Source organism: Lynx canadensis, chromosome C2, assembly GCF_007474595.2.
Source record: "Lynx canadensis isolate LIC74 chromosome C2, mLynCan4.pri.v2, whole genome shotgun sequence".
Taxonomy (NCBI): Eukaryota; Metazoa; Chordata; class Mammalia; order Carnivora; family Felidae; genus Lynx; species Lynx canadensis.
This window is the reverse complement of record NC_044311.2, coordinates 111840884-111865462: the sequence shown is the minus strand read 5'-3', so window position 1 is coordinate 111865462 and position 24579 is coordinate 111840884. Positions and strand designations below refer to the sequence as shown.

Below are 24579 nucleotides of genomic sequence, written 5' to 3'. Positions count from 1 at the left end.
TCTTGTTGTGGCTGAGTTGCGATTGCTGTAAACATGTTGGGGGAAAGCTGGACTTCAACCCAGGTGGCTGCAATGACCCACTTCACCTATCATGGGTACAGTGGGCAGGGTTTGCTCCCCACACATTTGAGAGACCCAGCTGAAGCCTCTGAAGGATCACTAGTAGAAATAACTGGTGCTTAGCCTGGCTGTCTGCAATTAGCTGCTGTGTCAGCTATGGGGGCACCAAAGGGCAGGGTTTGTGGTGAGTCAGAAGCTGCTTTGGAGGGATGCCTGCATAGGAAAGCAGGTTGTATGGGGTAGGTCTGCAGAGGAATCCTAGGGCAGGGCACATGGTGCTAGAAAGGTAGGTGGAGAATGTTAGACTTGACTCCTGCCAGCCTCTGGCTACCCAGGCTTAGGGAGGGCAAAAAAAAAAAAAAAAAAAAAAAAAAAAGCAGTTTTGTTCCTGGAGAAATCTGCATATCTGTGCCTCTCTGGCCAACATTCTAAAATTGGTGAAAAAATTTCTTCACGTAACCCCAGGAGTTTTTCAACTACCGCCTCTGTACTGTGTCTAAGGTTGAGTTGCTTAGTGTACTGGCCCTTTTAGGGCAAAGACTTGGTTTCCTATGTCCTCTGGCTCTCCTGGAATTGAGCCCCACTGATTTTCATAGTCAGATGTTATGGGGACTTGTTTCCCCAGTGAAGGTCTCCAAGACCGGGGTGCCTGGTGTGGAGTCTGATCCCCTTCCTCCTCCATGCTTGTGATGTCCCTCCCACTTATGGTTAGTTGTACCAGAGGTTTCATTCCTGAACTTATCTCCACTTCCCTACCCTTTTCTATGTGGACTTCTCTCTATGACTAGCTGTGGAAGGTGTGCTTTGCCAGTCCCTAGATCATTTTCAGAGTTTGGTGCATGATATAGCTGTTGCTTCAGTACCTCCTACTCTGCTATCTTCCTGATCTCTTCCAGTTTCCCCATTTCTTAGTGTCATGAAGAAAACAAGACAATCCCTTTTCATTTTTATGATTTTATTAGCACTGGGGTATCAACAGGAACCCCTGAATAACAATCAATATTTATTGTGCACTTATTCTATGGCAGGTAGTATGTTAAGTCCTTAAAATGCATTGTTTGTTTGATCCATGTCAAAATCCTATGAGGTGAGTAATTATCCACATTATATAGATTAACAAATTAAGGCTAAGTGATGTTTAAAATCTATCCCAGGTCAAATAAGAGGGAAGCAATGGAGTTACATATGAACACATGTTGCTAGGGACTGAACTTTATCCCTCAAAATCCATATACTGAAGCCCTAATTCCATATTACTGTATTTGGAGATAGAGCCATATAGACCTAATTAAGGTTAAATGAGGTCATAAGAGAGGCCCTAACCCATTACAATTTGCATCCTTATAAGAAAAGGGGAGACACTAGATATCTCTCTTGCTTTTTTTCATTACAGAGGAAATGCCAAGCCAGGAAGAGAGGCCTCACCAGAAACCAATCCTGACATCATCCTGATCTTGGACTTTCAGCTGTGTTTAAGCTGCTCATCCTGTGGTATTTTGTTATGGTAGCCTGAATAGACTAATACACATGTTATCTCATTCCACAGGCTTTTCTTTAAACCACTCCTCTATTCTGTGAATTCTTATTCACTAAGTCTCTGTGGACATGTTATTGTTTAGGAAAGCAAAAGTCAAAGCACAAAAGTATTAATTTAAATATTAGTTCCCACTTGAAAGATCTTTTTCTGTTCAGCAATTGCATTAATCCTTTTCCCATTCTATAAAACTCTATCAGTTTATAGATGATTATCCCATTTTATAAATATAAAAATAGGTGCAGGAGAATCACAGGCAAAACTATTGAAAAATAGTGACCTGGATGAATTAGTTTAGTTTAAAAGTGAAGAAGAAAACAATGATAAAGATGATGTCAGAATAAACACTTTAAAAGAGAATGGCTTGGGGGCACCTGGGTGGCTCAGTTGGTTAAATGTCTGACTTTGGCTTAGGTCATGATCTCACCATTCCTGAGTTCAAGCCCCACGTGGGGCTCTGTGCTGACAGCTCAGAGTCTGCAGCCTACTTCAAATTCTCTGTCTCCCTTTCTCTCTGGCCCTCCCTCGCCTACACTCTATGTCAAAAATAAACATTAAAAATTTTTAATTAAAAAATAAAAATAAATAAAAGAGAATGGTTTCAATAACAAATTGAAAAGACCATTTGGAAAAATTGATGAAATTTCCATGTCTTTACAAAAAAAAGACCCTTTATTGTTCTATAAAATGTCAAATATAAAATGAAGGATGTTATAACATTACACAAAATGATTTTGTCTGATTTCCCCACAAAAAAAGGGGAATTCGATTTATACTTTATTCCTTCCTAATATTAGCTACAGTATGTTTGATATAATAACCTAATTATAGTACTTGGTTTAATAAATATACTTTTATAATTTTTAGTTCTGTTTTTCAATGTAAAGTTCAGCAAACCTTCTGTTCACTGTGAAATGTGAAATTCTGGTCCCTATAGAGGTAAATTAAGTTTAAGTAGCCTTTTGGCAGAACTAAGTTATAAACTTTATAAAACTCAAATAACAAAAGTTATTTCATTTATAGTTTTCCATTTTCTTCTTACAGCATAAATGGAAGCCTCTTTGGTATACTGCCTGTATTTTTATTTCTAAGAAGCAAAGTTAATAATCAATCCTTATCTCTCCTTTTCTGGTTTCCGTCACTATCCAGTGATAGCAGCCAACAAAGGATATTGTTTTATGTTTAAGGCCTAAATTGAATTAATAATTCTATAACAATTTTGGTTGACTTCTTTGATGAAAATCCAGGCTATAAAGACATGTTCTATGTTCTCCAACAGGACAGTAGTTCAGGCTAAATATAAGTCCAACAGATACAGAGGAAACAGCTCTAAGAACAAAGGAGAATTTTATTTGGGAGTAAGTAATCATCATTATTAGAATGTGTCCATTACATATACATTTATGGAGCAAATATATATTCATGATGACAAATGGGAGAATAATAGTTAATGTTCTGGGAAAATGCTGCTTTGGCCAGGTTCCCAATTCCATTTGGTATCATGACTTCTTGAAATATCTTTAAGACTCCTCAAGTGCACCTTTTCTGAGAAGGTGTCACCTTTCAACCAGCAGCCTAAAGCAGGATGTCTAACAGCCTGATGTATCCTTTCCATTTTTGAAAGCCTCAAATCTCTCCACACTCAATCATTTCCCCTGTATTTTTTCCTGGCACTATGTTGAAAGGGCAATTTAAACATTAAGATTTATGTATCATTTAAAGTAAATGCAGTGAATTTTTTCTCAGAGAGGTGTGATTGGCCGCCATCTGGCTAAAATAATGAGTTATTTCCTGTTTAGTGACAAGGCAAAAAGAAAGAAGTGAAGAGGACCAGAAGAGTATTACGGAATCAACTCTGAACTACAGGTTTGGGGAACCATTTGTGTATTTGGGCAATAACAGAGAAGTAAGTAAGCATGAGTTTTGATGTCAAACAGACCTGAGTTCTGGCTCTGAATCTTCTTACCAGTGTATAAACTTTGAGCAAGTATGTAACTATTATAAGCTTCAGGTTCATCATTGGTAAAGTGAAAACAGTAATAGGTTTGTTGTAAGATTAAAATATGGTAATATACATATAGCAGTAAGCACAGAGTTGACATATGGAAGGCAAGTCAATAACATTATAGATTATTATTATTTTCCTCAATATATTTTATGAAAAACTAGAAGTTATTTTTTTTTAATTTTTTTCAACGTTTATTTATTTTTTTTGGGACAGAGAGAGACAGAGCATGAACGGGGGAGGGGCAGAGAGAGAGGGAGACACAGAATCGGAAACAGGCTCCAGGCTCTGAGCCATCAGCCCAGAGCCTGACGCGGGGCTCGAACTCACGGACCGCGAGATCGTGACCTGGCTGAAGTCGGACGCTTAACCGACTGCGCCACCCAGGCGCCCCAGAAGTTATTTTTTAAATAACTCATGTCTTATCAAGGAGCACATACATGTATCTTATCAGAGCCTCCAACATATTCACCACTTCTTAATTATTTGTACCAATTAATATGAGTCATCAATATAGGGGATTAATGTGATACTGCAAAGTATCCAAATGGTTGAGGTCTCGTGGAACTATATTTTAAGAGACAGTTGGAAAGTTAACATAGCTGGAATCAAGACCATACATGTTAAATATTTTCTATTTCATATGAATACAAAATAGTTTTAATATACTTTTTGAACAATGGTGGAAAATAACCACACTTTGCCATATCAATGGCTGCAAACCATATACCTGAGTCTATGTTAATCTGCTCTGGCATCCCTACACAGCAGCTGCAACTGGGACTACAATTTTGTTAAGCCTGCAGTAGTGTATCATTATGCAACAGGATCTAAGATGTTCACGAAGGTAAGAGTGGAAAATTAAATCACAGGTACAACCATCTCTGCCTCTTTTAGGTCTTGATCTCTGCCATTCCTTCTGGAATGCAACATTATTTATTTTTTTACCATCTCAACTAGGGGTGAGGTAGCCAGTTTCAATGACTTCCACCTAACTTTCCTTACTATGATAGCATTTATTCCACAGGCCAAGGAACTCGTGTGGGAGTTGTACCAATGATCAGTTATATGTTTGGAGATAGGGCAACCCATGTGAGTCATCCCTAGGCCTTTGTTCCATTTATTACCTTATATCCCCATTTTAATAGGGGGGCTCCAGGGTGATGCTTTAGATTTCTGGGTATCAACTTCAACTCAGATCCTATATCCCAGAGTCCTTGAAATGTCTGGATATTCTTTTTTCCCTCAGTATATGGTTAACTGAGTAAGTGGTGATACATTCCTTTGGGGAAATAATTGAGGTGATTGTTGCCATATAGAGTCCTTCCTTCTGTGGACTCAGCATTTTCTTCAGTCAGTAGGCTCAGGGCCTGAAACTTGGCTCAGGTCTAGAACGTGGGCAAAGGATCGCCATATTTCCCACATAGCGCTGGTTCCCTTAGCCTCCTAATCATAGATTTTTCATTTCTTTTGGTTGCATAAGTTAAGCAATACCCTTGTTGGTTGTTCATTGATCTTCTTCCTAATAATATTGTGCCTTATTAGTCATTTCATATCTCTGAAGGTCAGACCCTGAGTTGCCATTCCAGTCCTGCCTCTCATTACAATAACTGTGCACAGCTTGCTTCTAATGATTAAGTACCCAGCCTCCATCACCCCCTTTTCCAGTTTGGTAATAGTACCTTTCTATCATTCCTTACTAAAGAGGAAAGATATCATTGAGCTTCCCAGTGACATGAATGTCCCTCTCACCAATACAATCCTTGTTGCTTTGGTAACCAAAATGTCTCCACAGCCCTCCTACAAATCCCACACTGTTAGCTGGTAGGTTTTCTGGGTGTACATAGTGTATCCCCTCTCTCTTCACTTCTCTCTGCCTATTGATCCCTATTTCAGCTATTAGTCACAGTAGGTTAAGACTTTCCACTTCATTTAGAACAGCCATTTGTTTTTTCTAAGCTCCCAAGGATCATCCTAGTAGTATCCTAACACCTTTTTCCCTAAAGTCTTGCCAGGGAATTAATCCTATATCCCAGAAAAGTGGGAAATAAACTCACGTATCCAACTTTATGTTCCCCTCCCTAATCCAGCACCTCAAGAAGTAATTCTATAAAAACTCTCTTCGCCCCTGCTAAAATATGGTAACCAGGCCTTACTGATTCTTTGATATATATTCTTTTTTTTTTTTTTTTTTTTTTTTGTCTTTAGAAAACCTAGCCTTTCCCTGGTTGGGTTATACCCTATGACCCTAGATATTGGTCTGATGGTCAGGAGAGGAGGTGGAGACAGATCCTGAGAGGAATATATATTGTCTTGCAAAGCAGAATGAGGAAGCCCTATTGTTTAACAGGGATGTTTGGACAACTTCTCTGCCCTCATAGGAAACTGGAGAATTTAAGAATTTAAGATTTTTTGATAAAGTGACCCAGTTGGCCCCGTCTCTAGACCCAGGATTCCATGTCTTTCCATTAGGCTTCTGATCTTGGCATTTCAGATTTGTCACAGTTAAAAAGTCAACTTTCTCTGGAGCCCTACTACTCTTGAAAGGTTCTTTCTTCCCTTCCAGCTTCAGGATTTGAAAGTCTCTTTTTGTGATACTAAAAAGGCCCTTTGGCTTTCAGAGCTCACATTAACTAATTAACTAATTATTAATTATCCTCAGCATTTGAATGACTTTCTTAAATGTACCAATAGCACTGAGCAAAAGCTGTCTGATTCCATAGTTCTTATAATTACTATCCCCCAGAACTTTTCAAATGTCTGAGATATTCTCCTAATGGGGCATTTCCTTTCACTAGCATCCCATTTTAGTTCACCATTAGTGAATGTTTTAACTATATACCACTACAACATGTTGACGTCTATGAGTACTCTACTTGCCAACAATGATGGAGTCATTACCAGTTGGCCAAAGGGAGATCCAACTCACTTCATAGTCTACTTCTTGGAACCACTCCTGACATAATCAGAGGATATTGTCCTGACATAACTCAGAGGATACGTTCCCTGTGAGAGAGACTCTGAAATGAAGATTTGTATGCAGGATATTTTTTGGTAAAGTGCTCTTGGGAACAACACCTACTGAGGAAGGGAAGGCAGTATTAGGCAGACAGAGAAGCTGAACTGCAATGCAGTCCTCCAGCAGAAGTCTCATCCAGAACTCTGGGAAGTTCTAAAGCTGGGAATGACCCTTCAAAGTAGTCTCAAATGGAGGTGATGAGGTTGGACCTTTGTGTCTTCTTCAATAACCAGTTATTAGATACAGGCTGCCTCAGGGAAGAGAGCAAACTTCGATGAGGTGGCTTCTTCTAGCTAAGGGCAATTTCTAGAGAAAGACTTAGCTAAGAGCTATTAGTAACCAGCACTTCTGTAAACTGAGGCAATAAGTGCTGTGGTTCTAGAAGGGTAGTAACTGGACTGCACACTATAGCATCCACTATGCCCATTACTACTGAATTCATTTTTGGGTAAGTCTAAACCTCTATACACCTACCAGAATCACCCTGGTGGCAAAGAAACTTAGAGAGCCAAGAGAGTTCTTGGATTTATGATTAAGCAGACATTTTGAGAAAATGGAATCTACCCAAGAAATGGCTCATCTCAAGTGTCCAACAGTTTGACATTACTGCAGCTGCCTTCAGTGTAATTCACAGTTGTTTCTAAAGATCCAAGACAATTACTTATTTCTTCCCAAGAAAATCTCTTCCAATTTTACAAGTGAGGAAGGAATGCCATAATATTTAGAATAATAGAATGAGTTGGTATGTTTCTAGTAAAGCCAACCCTACAATTGAACTTCTTATTAAACTGATCCTCCTGTGGATAAATGGCCAGCAGAGCCAAAGCCCTCTCACCATCTTCTGAGTTTGATCTATGAGCCTGCACAATATAACTTTTCAGGACAAGAATTTCTGTTAACCCTTTGTAATCTGCTGTATTAATGTAATATTGTTTTTCCTTTCTCAGTAGGTGTTATTCCCAAAAGGACTTTACCTAAAAATATTCTGCGTACAAATCATATCATCATCCAGTCAGCCAAAATGCTTGCTAAATTCCTTTGTCCCTATGACAAGAACTATAAGATACTGAAATATTGCAGTATCGATGACTCGCAAAAGTAAAAAATGCAGTTTCTTTCATCAACATTTAATGTGCTAAATGTGACTTTTCTGATTTTGCACTATGCATTTTTTAGAGTCAATAAGAAACCTTTTAGTAGTCATTGACATATCAACTTCCTAGAACTAAAGAATTAACAAAGTTCAGAAGCAAATTTCTTGGTCTAACTTCAACATCTGAATTCAGTTTAACTTAGATCCAAATCCCTGCAGTCTTCAAAGAGAACTAGTGAGCCCCTGATACCTATTAGTACCATATTTTTTAACTTTTATTTTAGAGAGAGAAACAGAGAGAGAACAGAGAGAGAGAGAGAGACCATGTGAGCATGGAAGAGAGAGAGGGAAAGAGAGAGAGAGTCTAAAGCAGGCTCCACACTCAATGTGGAGCTTGAAATGGGGCTTGATCCTGGAATAGTGATCTAAGCTGAAATCAAGAGTCACCCAGGCACCCCAGAAGTACCATATATCTGATGAAACTTTTTATGACACTTTACCTGTGGTGGAAGAAGGAATCAATCATGCATTGCTGTTAATCAGAAAACCATGGTAACTGGTCAAAGGATTGAACAAAGAACTGAAATTTTTAGCTGTCAGCAATATTTAAATACTTTCCAGAACACTAAAATTTGAAAACTTAATCCAAATACAATTCAAACAAAACAATTAATATAAAATATACCTAAGGAAATAAGTATCAGCATGTGAGCTTATGTTAAAGTGTTTATAAATAACCAACAGCTCAGGGAAATTGGTTTTATATACAGTACATTCTTCCCTTGGTGCTTATCATGCATTTAGGAAAATGAAAATGTACTATAGTTGAGAGTCATTGAACTGCTTTTTTGCCAATGCTTGACACTTTTTCTGAATGCCACAATCAAGGAATCACTTAAAACTAGGCAGAAGCTTCAAACTATTCTAGACATAACCTAGGGATAGAACTTCTTGGGTTCCTTCTGTACAGAAGAGGCAGTAGAAATTTTTCAGGCTTTAGAACCACATTCCTCATCAATATGCAAACCATACCACAACTTATTAAAATTATGTGAGGGTGATACTATTACTCCCATTTCACAGATGAAGATTCTGAGACACAGAGATGCTAAATATCTTGTCCCAAGTCACACATTTAGTAATAATAGAAACATAATTCAGTCCTGGGCAGTTTTCCTGGTGAACTCATTGCTTTAATTACTTGGCAATTCTGGTTTCTGCCTATATTATTTATTAATAATATTAATAGACCAAGGAGTATTTGAGAAGAGGAATCAGAAATAAGAAAAATATGCCTTTTATGTTTTTAATTTCTTATTTGAATCATGCAAATTAAGCTGATTATGCCATTTGATCATGGTTTTTCACCGTTAGGCATTTGCATTTGTATGCAAATTTTCATAAGCATCATGACTCTCAATGGACCATAAATGTTTCACACACTTAAATGGAACTAGATGGATAATTTTGCTGCTGGTATTGTTTTGTTTTGCTATTAAGTTATAAGAATTGCTTATATATTTTGGATATTAACTTCTCATAAGATGTATGGTTTTCAAATAGTTTCTCTCATTCTATAGGTTGTCTTTTTACTCTGTCAAATGTTTCCTTTGCTGTCCAGAAGTTTTTAGTTAGGTGAAATCCCACTTGTCCATTTTTGCTTTTGTTGCCTGTTTCTAGGGTTATGTTTGAAAAACATTGCCAAGACCTATTTCAGTGAGCTTTTTCTCTGCTTTGTTTTAGGAGTTTTATGGTTTTAGGTCTTACATTGAAGTCTTTAATCCATTTTGGTTGATATTTATATATGGTGTGAGACATGGACCCAATTTTATTCTTTTGCTTGTGGATATTCAGTTCTCCCAACACCATTTAGTGAAGAGACTACCCTCCCTTAATCTTGTATTTGTGGTGCCCTTGTTGAAGAATAGATGACGATGCCAGGTTTATTTCAGGGCTTTCTCTTCTGTTTCATTGTTCTACAGGTCTGTTTTTAGATACATAGTTTTATTCCAGTATCATACTGTTTTGATTTTATAACTTTGTAACATAATTTGGAATCAGAAAATATGATGCTTCCAGCCTTTTACTTCTTGTTCAAGATTGCTTTGGCAATTTGGAGTCTTCAGTGGTTCCATATGAATTTTAGGGTGTGTGTGTGTGTGTGTGTGTGTGTGTGTGTGCGCGTGCGTGCGTAAAAACTGCTATTGGAATTTTGATAGAGATTGCATTGAGTTTGTACATTCTTTTGAGGGTTACAGACTTTTAATATTAATTCTTCTAATCTGTGAACATGAGCTATCTTTGACTTCCATTTTCTTCAGTCTCACCAGTGTTTTATAATTTTCAGTGTACAAATCTTTCACCTCCTTGGTTTAATTTATTCCTAAGTATTTTATCTTGTATAGTGCTACTGTAAACGGGATTGTTTTTGTTAATTTCTTTTGCAGATAGTTTTTGTTCATGTATAGGTGTACAACTGATATTTGTATGCTGATTTTTTTATCCTGCAAACTCCTTGAATTTGTTTATTAATTCTAAACGTTGTTTGTTTGTTTGTTTTGGTGCAGTCTTCAGGGTTTTCTACACATAGAATCATGTCATTTGCAAAAAGAGACTATTTCATTTCTTCCTTTCCAATTTGGACATCTTTTATTTCTTTTTCTTGTCTAATTGTTCTGGCTAGGACTTACACTACAATATTGAATAGAAGTGGTCAAAGTGAGCATCCTTGTTTTGTTCCTGATATTAGAAGAAAAGCTTTTAGCTTTTCACTGTTGAGTATAATATTAGGAATTTTGTCAAATGCTTTTTCTGTATCTACTGAGATGTTCACATGATTTTTATATTCCATTCTGTTAACATAGCATATCACAGTGATTGGTTTGCATGTGTTGAATAATCCTTAAATCCAAGGATAAATCCCATTTGACCATGCTGTATGATCCTTTTAATGTGCTGCTGGATTTAGTTTGCTAGTATTTTATCAAGAATTTTTGCAACAGTGTTCATTAGGTACAATCACCTGCAGTTTTAATTTCTTTTAGTGTCATAGTTGAGCTTCAGTATAACATTAATGCTGGCCTCATAAAATGAGTTTGGAAATGTCCTCACCTCTACAGTTTTTTGGAAGAGTTTGAAAAGGATTGGCATTAGTTATTTAAATTTTTGTAAAATTCACCTGTGAAGCCATCGGATCTTGGGCTTTTTTCCTTGTTGGAAGGTTTTGATTACTGATTCAGTCTTCTTACTTATTATTGGTCTGTTCAATTTATCTATTTATTGGTGGTTCAATCTTGATAGTTTTCAATACTTCTTCATATCCTTAAAGTTATGTATTATTGTCTTCACATTTGAAAAAGCAATTACCTTCTCCAATCTTACTGACTGGCTTCAAAAAAGACCTTAACCAGTCAGCCTGGTTAGAGATTCTGATAGTCTCTCAGACCTTTCCTAATGGTGCAACTGCTCCACTCTTCTTATTCATTCTTTGGAGGGAAGAGTTAGAATTGTGTACTTTGCCTTAATTCTGCAAAGCCAGGCTGGGTACCGAGAGTCTCTTGTTTACTTTCTCCACAACAGTGCCCTTAAGTGTCAAGGTCATGTGCCATTTCCCCATCCGACAGAGTTGAGCCAGCTAATGTTTGTGTGTTGCATGTGGGAGCTTCTAGAAAGTCTGTGGTGGCTCTCATGTGCCATCCAAGGAGGCTTCTTTGTGTTCAGTCTGCAGGGGAGTGAAGGTTGCTGGGAGTGTGCATCCACTCACAGTCAGGAGTTGTCAGATGAAGCGTCCTACAGAGTTGTGGGTGGGGCTCTTGGTGGAGACCTTCAGCAGGAGGCCTGTTGTTAAGATCCCCTGGGTTCTGTGAGCCCCACCTTTCTCTCTGCTTCTAATGGTCCTGAGATTTCTCAGCCATTTCAATCCCTTCAGTGTTCTGGGTGGGTCAACGCAGAAATGGATCTCCTGGGCAACATTCTAAAAGATTAGGAAAGCTGGGGTCACATTTTGCTCTCATTTAACGCCATGGGAAAAATCAAGACCTGAAGGCATTTTTCTTTCCCCAGAGTAGTGTTTCCTCGAGACGGGGTGACATGGGTGAAGTGAAACTGCTATTACCTTCTTCAATGCATCTAGTCTCACATTTTTTGGTCCACCAAGGTACTGGAACTTTGCAGGTGTTCTCCTGGACTTTGTGTTTTTATTTGGGAATAGTTGTTAAAAATGAGTGTTTCTATGGGAGGTATGGTGCTGAGACATCCTATTTCTCCATCTTGCTGATGTCCTTCCCGATCTTAATTTACTAACGATTTTATCATGATTTGCTTTCTACATCTACTGAGGTAGTCTTAAGGTAGTCTTACAGGTTTTCTCTTTTACTTCATTGGTACGGTAAATGATGTCTAAAGAGTTTTGTGATATTAAATCTTCCTTGAGTTCCATAGGTAAACCTTAACTTCATCATATATATTTTGTGTTTTATACACTATTTTATGTTTAGTTTTCTATTGTTCTGTTGAGAAATTTTGCATCTACATCCCAGGCCAATACTTCTCATTTCTTCTACCCTTGTCTGGTTTCGATATCAAATTTATAATGCCTTATAAAATGAATTAGGGACATTTTCCAGTAGTCCTTGACACTTTTAAAGATTTTATATAAGATTAGATTATCTTCTCAGTGAAAGCTTATTATTACTCATGTGTAAAACCATTCAGAATTGATGTTTTCTCTGTGGGAAAATTTTCTCACCAATAGTTACTTTTTTATTTCTGCTAGAAGAAACACATAACCTAGGAAATTAAAACCTACAATTTCTTAACTCTTTTTCATCCAACTTTAAAAACTTACATTAACTTTGTAACTTGACACTCTGATGACAAAAACTTATCAATGTCAATTAAAAGATGAAAACTATGTATCTTTCCCAAAAATCTTAATGTTCAAATATTATCATCTCACCCACAGTATATTCATTCATGTTTTTGTAAAGACAATGCTAGCAGAACCCATTCCTACTTATCTTTTTTTTACTACTTCTTTTGTCCAAAATTTCAATATTGTAATTAATGATAGTTGTATTATAGTCAAAGAATTGCCCCACTTACAAAACACTTTTACTGTTATTCACTTGATTTTTTTTCCTTTTTGTTATGGTAAGCTTAAACTTACCAGGCTTAGTTTAATGAATCTGATGCATTGCCTATCCAGTTTGAACAATTACCAAATTATAAAAAGTAGTGTATCAAATATAATCTCCATCCCAGATTATAATGAAGTTAATACTAAAAATATGTGGGTTTTTTTCATTTTTAGTACATCAGAATGTATCTCTAATATAGTAGTTCAACAGTATGGGCCGGTTGACCCACGGTTGTCCCCATCACTCCTTCAAGGAGTTCATTTTCAAATAACATTAAGATTGTGGTTGCCTTTTTCTTTCCTATCCTCATGAGTAGACAGTAAGTTTTCCAGAGGGTACACGACATGTGATATCACAAAGGAATGAATGCAAAAGCAGATATTAGAATTCATCTGTTTTCTATAAAGTTATTTTAAAGATTTGCAAAATGTAAAATAGTGCCACATTTCTCCTTTATTTTTTTATTTGTTTTGGAAAATATAGCTATTTTTATGAAAATAATGTGTAACTAGATTATTTTTATTTTAAATGAGTTAATATTTTATTTTAATTTTTGTATTTTAGTTTACAATACATACATATCAATAGATATAGCCCACTTAAACAAAATAACTTTAGGGTCCTCAATGATTCTTTAAGTTACAAGAAATCCTGAGACCCAAAAGTTTGAGAGCAAGGGCTCTCATGTAGAATACCACTCAAGTAAAAACAAACAGTTCCATAAGGTCATAACATACTCTAGTCAGATTTCAACTTTCCTCCATTTTGTAATCATTTCTTAAATTTGTTTGTTGAATTCAGAATGCAAATGAGGTCTATATGTCACAATGTAAGTTCCTTTAAATCTATAAATTCCTCACTGGTTGTTTTTTTGTTTCTGTTTTTGTTTTTCCAATTTGTTGAAGAGAGCAGGTTGTTTTTCCTGTGTAATTTTTGCAGTTTCATTTTTGCTGATTACATCCCCATGCTGTCATTTAACATGTTCCTCCACTCACTATATTTTCTGTATGATATTACTTACATATAGAGGACTGAACAGATTCAAATTTAATATTTTTGGCAAGACATCTCATAGGTTTTATAATGTAAAGGTTTCTCGCCACTCCCCCTCTTTTTATGATGTTAGTAGTCCTTGGTGACCATTACCTAGCTAGAACTGTTAATTTGCTTGTGGTTGCAAAATGATGATATAATATGTCTGGTATTCCTTAAGTTAGTAAACAGAAAACCTCCATAAAAATAAATTTTTTGGTCTATTTGGATCTAATTTCCTCTGCAATTCAGAATAATCGCAGAAAACTTGCTAAATCTACTTGGTCTCTTTTTAGGCCCTCTTCACTCCATAGTTAAAATAGAACATTTGTGATAACGATTAGAAGACACTCTTCACATACAGACCCAGTTAAACCAATAGTGAAGAACTGAGCTCTCCTCTTCCGTCTGATGATAGCCAAGTTGACTCATGACTCCAGAATGGGAGGTAGGGCAGGCAGGAGACTATAGAAAGAAACATCTCACCAAAAAATATGTGAAGTGTTTTATTCAACACACTCTCAGAAAAATCTGTAAGTTGAATATCAATGGTGTCTTTCTACTGGCGATTTCATTTTGTTGAAAGCTAACTTTGTCCCTTAGGAAAAGGACTGGAAACCTGAAATAGACTCTACTGGTGTGTACTGTAATGACTTTTAAAAAATAACTCTCTGCAATACCAGCAATTTCACTGCCAGCCCTGGAGAAGGCCATTAACTTTTACGAGATTGTTTAGTCCAACAGCGGCAGAGTGAAAGTGAAATGCGCTTGGAGCAGTAGATGTTGTTAGGGCCTCCTGCAGGATACTGGCTCATCTGGCCCACACTGTCAAGCTCTGTCTGTTGCCCATTGCCTGAGTACCAGAGTACATTCTTCACACAGAGGCTGTATGTTTTGCTTTCACTCTGCATAAATTGACAGCCTAAATTCAAGGCAGCATGTATGTATGTTATCTAAATTCTTAAGTGTTTCTTTTGTTGTGAATAAACAACAAAGTATGAAATGTGATTTTTTCTTTTTCTGGTTTCTTCAAAGAAGCTTCAAAGAAGCTGAGAAGACATGCGAGTTGTCATGATTCTAAGGGTGCTGTCTGGCAGTGCTTTTAATCAGGCTTCTTCAAAAGCTGGTTGAGAGTGTTTGGTAGATTGATTCAGAAAGGAGCCTGAGCATGCATACTTCAGAGGCAACTGAACGTGCTTGCCACTAATTCAATTTGTGTCTTTTTCTTCCAATTCAAACAGGGTGAACAAAATAAATAAACTTAAAAGAAACCCAAAGGAATAGTATAAAACTTTAATTCAACAGTGACAAATCTCAGTTCTTTAATTCCAAGCATTCTGGTTAGAAATGAAAGGATTTCAGAATACAAGAAAATGTCCTATGTGGCCAGAGACAAAGGTACAGTAACAGCCAAGCCAAGAAAATTTGCAATATGGTGCTTCATTTTAATAGTGCTTCATTTTATAAATTTCTGATGCTAAGAATGATTTCAGGTGGTACTTTATAGGGTGTAAAGAATTTTTATACACATTTTCTTAGTGAAAACTCACAAAATCCCCAAGAACTTTCTCTCTCCAAAGCCCATGCTCTTTCTTTAATTCAATCCCCACCTAGGTTTCATTTGTTTTGTTTTGTGCTTTAATGAAGTATTTAAGTACATAATCTTGTTGGTCTTGGATTTCACAGCCTCCAGAACTATGAGAAAAAATTTCTGTTGTTTATAAGCTACTCAATCTACAGCATTTTGTTATAGCAGCCCGAACAGACTAAGGCATTGGGTAATGAGAAAAATAGCATCAGGGAGCCTGGGCGGCTCAATCAGTTAAGTGTCCAACTTCAGCTCAGGTCATGATCTCGTGGTTCATGGGTTTGAGCCCCGTATTGAGCTCTACACTGACAGTGCAGAGCCTGCTTGGGATTCTGTCTCTCCCTCTCTGTCCCCTCCCCCACTTGTGTGCATGCTCTTTTTCTCTCCCTCTCTCTCTCAAAATGAATAAACTCAAAAAGAAGAAAAAAGAAAAATGGCATCATTGACAGAAATAGAGATGCTAGATTGAGAATTTTTTTCCTCATACAAAACTACATAATTTTGTTCATCAGATTCAATTAATTAAAAGAGGATTCTTTAATCTCAACTAAATCCCACAGAATCCAACTAACTGACTGACATTTTCACTTGCGTACCTTAAAGGGCATATCAATTATAATTTTACCTAACAGAGGTCTTAACTTCCACTCCATGACAACTGTTTTTCCTGAATCTTCCTTGACTCAGTAAATGTCATCACTTTCTATCCAATTTCTCAGGTGAAAAATATAGAGTTATGTAGGGGAAAAATCTAGAATTGATTCTTGTATTTCCTTTACCTTAACACCATCACTACTACCATACAATCCATCAACAATGCTTTTAACTCCACCTAAAAAACATATTCCACATCTGTTTACTTCTTTTTGTTTTCACTGTTTTTATCCTGGTCTAAGTCACTGTTAACTCCAGCTTTAATTCCTGCAAAAGCCTCCCAACTGGTTGTTTCCCTTCTACTTATGCTCCTTTATAATCTACATAAAAGCCAGAGTAATGCTTTAAAAACATAAAACAGATTTTTCCAACTCCCACGTCAAATTCTTCAGTAGTCTTCTATTCCATTTAGAACAAAATCTAAATTCCATGGCCCATTAGATCCCAGTTGATCTGACTTTCCCTTACCTGTGAATTCTCCCACCTTTACCCTTCATTCCCTATGCTCTTGCAACATTGCCTTTCTAGAATGGGCCAAAATATTTTCCTCCCTGGGGTCTTTGTCCTTGTTCTCTCACACTGGAGTTGTCTGTTTCTAGATCTCTGAATAGCTGGTGCCTTCTAGTCACCCAGTATTAGCTCAAATGTTACCTCTTCACTGACATTCAATTGGAAATAGCCTTTTCCACCACCCTAAACCATCACTTTCTATTACAACATGCTACATTTATTTATTTCGTAGCATGCATCAAAAACCTCATTCAAAAAATCTCATTTATTTGATTATTTTTCATTGCTGCCTTCTTACCCTAATGCCATTCAATTAAGGGAGGATCTAGTCTGTCTGGTTCACTCCTCTGTTCCTTGTGTCTGGCATACATTTAGCCCTCACTGAATATTTGTGAAAGGAACAAATGAACAAAGCCCCTCTTGCTGTGTAAAGCAATATAATTCTGGCTATATCGAGTTCCCATTCTGTTAGGCTAAAAGATGGAAAAATATCAGGGTGAATGTAAACTTTTATGCAAGCATTGTTAGAGATCCAGATCTGCACAGTGAAAACCTTAGTCACATAAAGGAAAACAAGGATTAAATTGTAAGAAATATTTGGAGATACTTGTGGACAGTTATGCCTCCCCATGGCCTCTGCAAGTCTATAAAAAACAGAAACCCAGGCCATATCCTGGCTAATGTGCTACTGCTTTCTATAGAAAGAGAAGAAAACTCAGCTTGTGGTCTGATATAGCAGGGCTGGTGGCTTGAGAGACAGCAGGATTAATGCTTTCCAATGTGACAGGATCTCTCACCCTAGACTCCAGAGGGCAGAGAGCAAGGACCACATAACCACCAAGGCCAGTGTTCTGACTTCTGGCAAATATACAGGTCCCAGAGTGAGTAATGAGTTAGGCCTGGCAGATTACATGTTGCCCCAAGAAGAGATGAAGAGAAACAGAAGAGGGATGGACAAGTGCCCATGGGAAAAGAAGAGTATTAGCTCTCACACAAACCACTGTGCCCTAAGTGACTGGCTTAAACAGAAATCTGGCATCAAGAAAGGGAGCTGAACAAAGTAAAAAAATAGCAGACAATCCCCTCCCTTCTCATTCTTTAACTTTCTGATGAAGGAATAAAACATCGCTACCAGATGTATGATGTGATGACACTAATTATCTTATTCTTCATTCATCAAGACAGAATTGATTCATATCATCATTAACATAAGACCACTTTACAAAAACTAGTATATTGCAGTTATTAGTAATTCTGGTCCTGCACAAACATGGACTCAAATTATGTTATTATCACTTAGAGCCATGACACTTTTAACAGTGGGAATACTTTACTACTACTACATAAGAATGGGTAAGGAAAACAGACGATTCATGTAAAAAGTTTAATTCAGCACCTGGAACACAGAGCTCTCAATAAATAATAAAATATAAACAAGATATAAAGTTACTATTTTACTATCTAATCTTTCTTTTTCTCCCAGTGGACAAAACAAGGGTCCTTAAATGAATGTATATTTTCTCCTCCAAGAGTCTATTGGATATTTTGAATTTGAAAGAATTTGGGAGACTAGAAAAAAGTAATTTTTCTATATTTAAGATATGTGTAGGTCTACATATGCCCTTGAAATCAAGCATGAGCTGCATGATTTAATTATTAAGACCAATAATCAAATAGTGAATGAATAAATATAATTTTAGAATAGAAACTTCACTCCAAAGCAATGTCCTATTATTTTTCTGCTCACCCGTTTAGCAAGGAATAAAAAGCTGAATAATGACTTCATAATTATAGCATATAAAGAAACAGGTACCTTTGCACACTTTTGTTGGAAGCATGAGTAAATGCAAACTCTCTGGGGAACAATTTCTCAATATGTGCCAATAACTTTAAAAATGATTCCTCTTTGTATATATAAACCACATCTTCTTTATCCATTCATCAGTTGATGGACATTTAGGCTCTTTCCATAATTTGGCTATTGCTGAAAGCACTGCTATAAACATTGTGGTACATGTGCCTCTATGAGTCAGCACTCTTGTATCCTTTGGATAAATATGTGGAACTTCAGAAACTTAACAGACCATGGGGGAAGGAGAGGGGAAAAAATAGTTACAAACAGAGAGGGAGGGAGGCAAACCATAAGAGGCTCTTAAATACAGAAAACAAACTGAGGGTTGATTGGGGGAGGCAGGGGCAAGGGGAAAATGGGTGATGGGCATTGAGGAGGGCACTTGTTGGGATGAGCACTGGGTGTTGTCTGTAAGCAATGAATCATGGAAATCTACCCCCAAAATGAAGAGCACAATGTATACACCATATGTTAGCTAACCTGACAATAAATTATATTGAAAAAAAGATTCCTCTTTGATCCAGCAATCCCATTCCCCGTAGCTTACTTATCCTAAGGAAATAACAGAGGAGTTACATAAAGATGCACGCATAAGTATCTCATTTTTCTAACAGTCCTTGCTCCCCAGAAAACTTAATTGTCCATTATTTGATATTTTGTTAAATTATGATAAATATTTTGTACCCATTAAAAATGATAAAAAATATATACATTGACATTTAAATGGTTATTGTTATTCATTAAACAATTATGCTACAGAAGAGAGGCTGGGAGGATGGAAGAGTAGGAGGACCCTAACTTTACCTCATCCTATGGACACAATTAGATAACACTCGTATCAACAGAAATAACCCAGAAAATGACCAGAGACTGTCAGAACAAAGTCCACAACAAAAGGTGAGAAGAGGCCACACTGAAGAGGGTAGGAAGGGTGGAGATGTGGGGAATGAAACAGACCGTGGCTGTCTGTGGTTGGAAGGGAGTTGCAGGCAAGGAGAAGGATGAGAAGCAGATTATCACACCAGGAACCCTAAACGAGGAACATGAACCCCCATAATATTTGGGTTTGAAAGTGAGAGGGGCTGGATTTTGTGAGTTCTTGAAACCAAATGACTGAAAGTCTGGAATTTTAAAAATCAGTGGGCTCAGTTCCAGGAGAGTTTGGAGTGTGATAGGAAGTGGAGTCCCCTACCTTAAAGAGGCAGCACAAGAAACAGCCCACAGAGATACAGGGCAGAAGCAGAAGTTTGAAAAACTCCTGGTGTATATTGGAGGGATAATTATTTACTCACCTCAGAGGGAGATTCCTCCAGTACCAAAGGAGCTGGCAGGTGACGTCTCCCTCCCCTGCTCCTCAGGATAAACACATGGTCACCTATAGAAGTCACACAGTGCCCATGTTCACTACCTAACTTGCTTACATCAAGCCCTGCTTCCCAGCTCTTCAGTGGGTCCACCCTTCTCAGTCATGCCTACCTTAGCCTACCTACTCATGCTGCAGGTTCCCTCCCTCAGAAGACTAGTGTCAACAGTGTATCTCCCAACCTGTGCATTTTGGTGGTAGCAGTGAGAAAAGGGGCCCTGTGAAGGCTCAAGCCACAACTTGTTAAAACTGGGTGCCCCATCTCAGCTGGGGACCAAACCCTGTCCATAAAGGCAAAGAGAGACTCTGCAGATGACTGAAATGAAGGAAGATTGGCCAGGACAAAATAGCAGGGCACATGTAACACATATAGGAGACATCTCCTGAAGTGCCAGGTTCTGGGTAACTGGGGAAACTGCATTGCAGGGCACTATATGACCTTTTCTTCATAAGGCCATTACTTTCCAGACCAGAGAGACATAGAAGACCCTCTTAACACACAGAAACAGACACAGAGAGTTAGAAAAAAATGAGGAGATGGAGGAATATGTCCCAAATGAAAGAACAGGACAAAACCACAGCAAGATACCAAAGTGAAACACATATAAATAATATGCCTGATAGAGAATTTAAAGTAATACTCACAAAGATATTCACTGGACTTGAGAAGAGTAGAGGACATCAGTGAGGCCCTTTACAAAGGGAGTTAAAAAAAAAACAAATCAGAGATGAACACAATAAACAAAATTAAAATTACACTAAAGAGAATAAGTAGCAGGCTAGAGGCAACAGAGGAGCAAATTAGTGACCTGGAGGTCAGAGTGATGGAAAGTAATCAAGCCGAACAGGTAACAGAAAAAATATATATACAATGAGAATAGACTTAGGAAACTCAGCAACTCTATCAAAGGTTATAGGGATCCCATAAGGAGAAGGGAGAGAGAGAAAAAAAAAAATATATATATATATATGGAGAGAGAAAGAGAGAGAGAAGGAGGGAGGGAGAGAGAGAGCACAAGTGGGGGAGAGCAGCAGAGGGAAAGAAAAAGAATCTTAAGCATGCTCACCACTCAGCATGGGGCCTGACACAGGGCTCAATCCCACAACCTAGGGATCAAGACCTGAACCAAAATCAAGAGTCAGACACTCAATGGACTGAGCCACCCAAGTGTCCCTAATCAATATTTTTATAAAATAAATATACATAGAAATTCACCATAAGCACCTTGATTGGATTCTGCTTACATGGTTTATTGAGACATGGAAACAATGTCTGGACTCTGCGGAATAGATGAAATGGTTACTCCATCTCCATTTATAATGGCCTAAAATTGTTCTTTCCCATGTGTATAACTGCTGATATAACTGAAAAACCAGAGCAGCAAATCAATGGGATGGGATAAAATAGACTTTAAAACAAAGACTGTAACAAGAGAAAAAGAAGGGCATTATGTAATAATAAAGGAGACACTTTAATAATATATAACAATTGTAAATATTTATGCATTCAACATGGAATCACCCCAATACATAAAACAGTTAATGCTAACATAAAGGAACTAATCAACTGTAATATAATAATTGTAGGGGACTTTAACATCCTGCTTACATCAATGGACAGATCATCCAAACCAAAAAATCAACAAGGAAACAGTGGCTTTGAATAACACACTGGACTAGATAGATTTAACAGTGTATTCAGAAAATTCTACCCTAAAACATCAGAATAAACATTCTTTTCAAGTGCAGATGGAACATTCTCCAGAATAAGTCACATAGACCATGAAACAAGTCAACAAATTAAAAAATGCTGAAGTCATATCATGCATCTTTTTTTTACCACAACACTATGAAACTAGAAATCAACCATAAAAAATTTTAAAAACAGCACATGAGGTTACATAACATGCTAGTAAACAATGAGCGGGTCAACCAAGAAATCAAAGAAGAAATCAAAAAGCACATGGAGAGAAATGAAAATGAAACTACAATGGTTCTGAATCTTTGCAATACAGTCAAAGTTGTTTTAAGGGAGAAATTTATAGTAATATAGGCCTACTCAAAAAGCAAGAAAAACCTCAAATAAACAATCTAACCTTATATCTAAAGAAGCTAGAAAAAGAAGAACCAAACTCAAAAACCAGTTGTAAATATTAGACCAGAAATAAGTGATATAAAAACTTAAAACAAAACAAAACAAAACAAACAAACAAACAAAAACAATAGAACAGATGAATGAGCCCAGGAGCTGGCTTTTGGAAAAGGCCAACAAAATTAATAAACCTCTACCAGACTCATCAAAGAGACAGAGAGAGAAAGAACTAAAATAAACAAAATCACAAATGAAAGAGGAGAAATAACAACTGATAACACAAAAATACAAATGACTGTGAGAGAATATTATGAAAAATTATATGCCAACAAATTGGGCAATCTCAAAGAAATGGATAAATTCCTAGAAACATATAACCTAACAAAATGAAGCAGGAAGAAATAGAAAATTTGAACAGACTGATTACCAGCAATGAAATTGAATCGGTAATCAAAAAAGTCCTAACAAACAAAAGTCCAGGACCAGACAGCCTCACAGGCAAATTCTACCAAACATTTAAAAGAGTTAATACGTATTCTTCTCAAACTATTCCAAAAAATAGAAGAGGAAGGAAAACTTTCACATTAATTCTATGAGGCCAATATTGTATGCTACCAAAATCAGATAAAGATACCACAAAAAAGAGAACTACAGACCAACATCTCTGATGAACATACATCCAAAAATTCTCAACAAAATGGTAGCAAACTGAATTCAAGAAAACATAAAAAAAATAAAACCAATACCATGATCAGGTGGCACCTATTACTCGGATGCAAATGTGGGTTAATATTTACAAATCAATCAATATGATACATCACATCAGTAAGAGAAAGGATAAAAATCATATCATCACTTCAAAAGATGGAGAAAAAGCATTTGACAAAGTATAACATCCATTCATGATAAAAATTCTCAAAAAAGTAGGTTTAGAAGGTACATACTTCAACATAATAAAGCCATACATGAAAAAACACAGCTAATATACTCAATGGTGAAAAACTGAGAACTTTTCTCCTAAGATCAGGAACAAGAAAAAGATGTCCAGTCTCACCACTTTTATTCAACTTAGTACTGGAAGTCCTAGCCATAGCAATCAGACAACAACAATAACAACAAAATAAAAGGCACCCAAATTGATAAGAAAGAAGTAAAATTTTCATTACTTGCAGATGATATGATACGATATATAGAAAACCCTAAAGACTCCACCAAAAAACTACTACAACTGATAAATGAATTCAGTAAAGTTGCAGGATACAAAATCAATACACAGAAACCCATTGCATTTCAATACACTAATAATGAAGCATCAGAAAAAGAAATTAAGAAAACAATCCCATTTTCAATTATACCAAAAATAATAAAATATCTAGGAATAAACTTAACCAAAGGGGTGAAAGACATATATTCTAAAAACTATAAAACCTTCATGAAAGAAATTAAAGATGGCAGAAAGAAATGGAAAGACATTCCATGCTCATGGATTAGAAGAACAAATACTGTTAAAATGGCTATACTACACAAAGCAATCTACACATTCAATGCAATCCCTATCAAAATACCAATAGCATTTTTCACAGGATGGTTTCACAAACAATCCTAAAATTTATATGGAACCACAAAAGACCCCAAATAGCCAAAGCAATCTTGAATAAATAAAACAAAACTGGAGAGGCATCCAATTCCAGACTTCAAGTTATATTATAAAGCTTTAGTGATCAACATAGTATGGTACTGGCACAAAAAAATAGACACATAGATCAATAGAGCAGAATAGAAAGCCCAGAAATAAATCCACAGATATATGGTCAATCTTCAACAAAGGAAGTAAGAATATGCAATGGAAAAAGACAGTCTCTTCAATAAATGATTTTTGGAAAACTGGACATCTACATGCAAAAGGAAGAAACTGGACCACTTTCTTACACAAAACACAAAAATAAACTCAAAATGTATGAAAGACCTAAATGTGAGACCTGAAACCATAAAAATCCTAGAAGACAGCACAGGCAGTAACTTCTCTGACATTGGCTGTAGCAACTTTTTTTCTAGATGTATGCTGAGGCAAGGGACACTAAAATAAACTATAGAGACATCAAAATAAAAAGCTTCTGCATAGCAGAGGAAACAATCAACAAAACTAAAAGGCAACCTATGGAATGAGAGAAGGCATTTGCAAATGACATATTCAATAAAAGATTGGTATTCAAAATATATAAAGAACTTATACAACTCAACACCAGAAAAACAAGTAATCCAATTTAAAAGTGGGCAGAAGACACGAACAAACATTTCTCCAAAGGCATACAGATGGCCAACAGCACATGAAAGTTGTTCAACATCACTGATCATCAGGAAAATATAAATCAAAACTACAATGAGGTATCACCTCACACTTTTCAGAATGGCTAAAATAAGAAGCAGAAAAAACAATAGGTGTTGGTAAGGATGTGGAGAAAAGGGAAACTTCTTGCATTGTTGGTAGGAATGCAGACTGGTGCAGCCACTGTGGAAAAAACAGTATGGAGCTTCCTCATAAAGTTAAAAATAGAACTATTCTATGATCCAGGAACCACACTACTATTTACCCCAAAAAATTAAAAAATGCACACACAAAGGGATACATGCACCCTATG

At 36.7% G+C, this 24579-nt stretch overlaps 1 non-coding gene across 1 annotated transcript; it reads right to left on the bottom strand.

Moving 5' to 3' along the window:
• Positions 1-21115: 21115 nt before the first annotated feature.
• Positions 21116-21245, bottom strand: LOC115524368. Its single transcript, XR_003972070.1, has one exon. It is a non-coding gene; the product is annotated as a small nucleolar RNA SNORA20 (small nucleolar RNA).
• Between the last annotated feature and the right edge of the window lie 3334 nt (positions 21246-24579).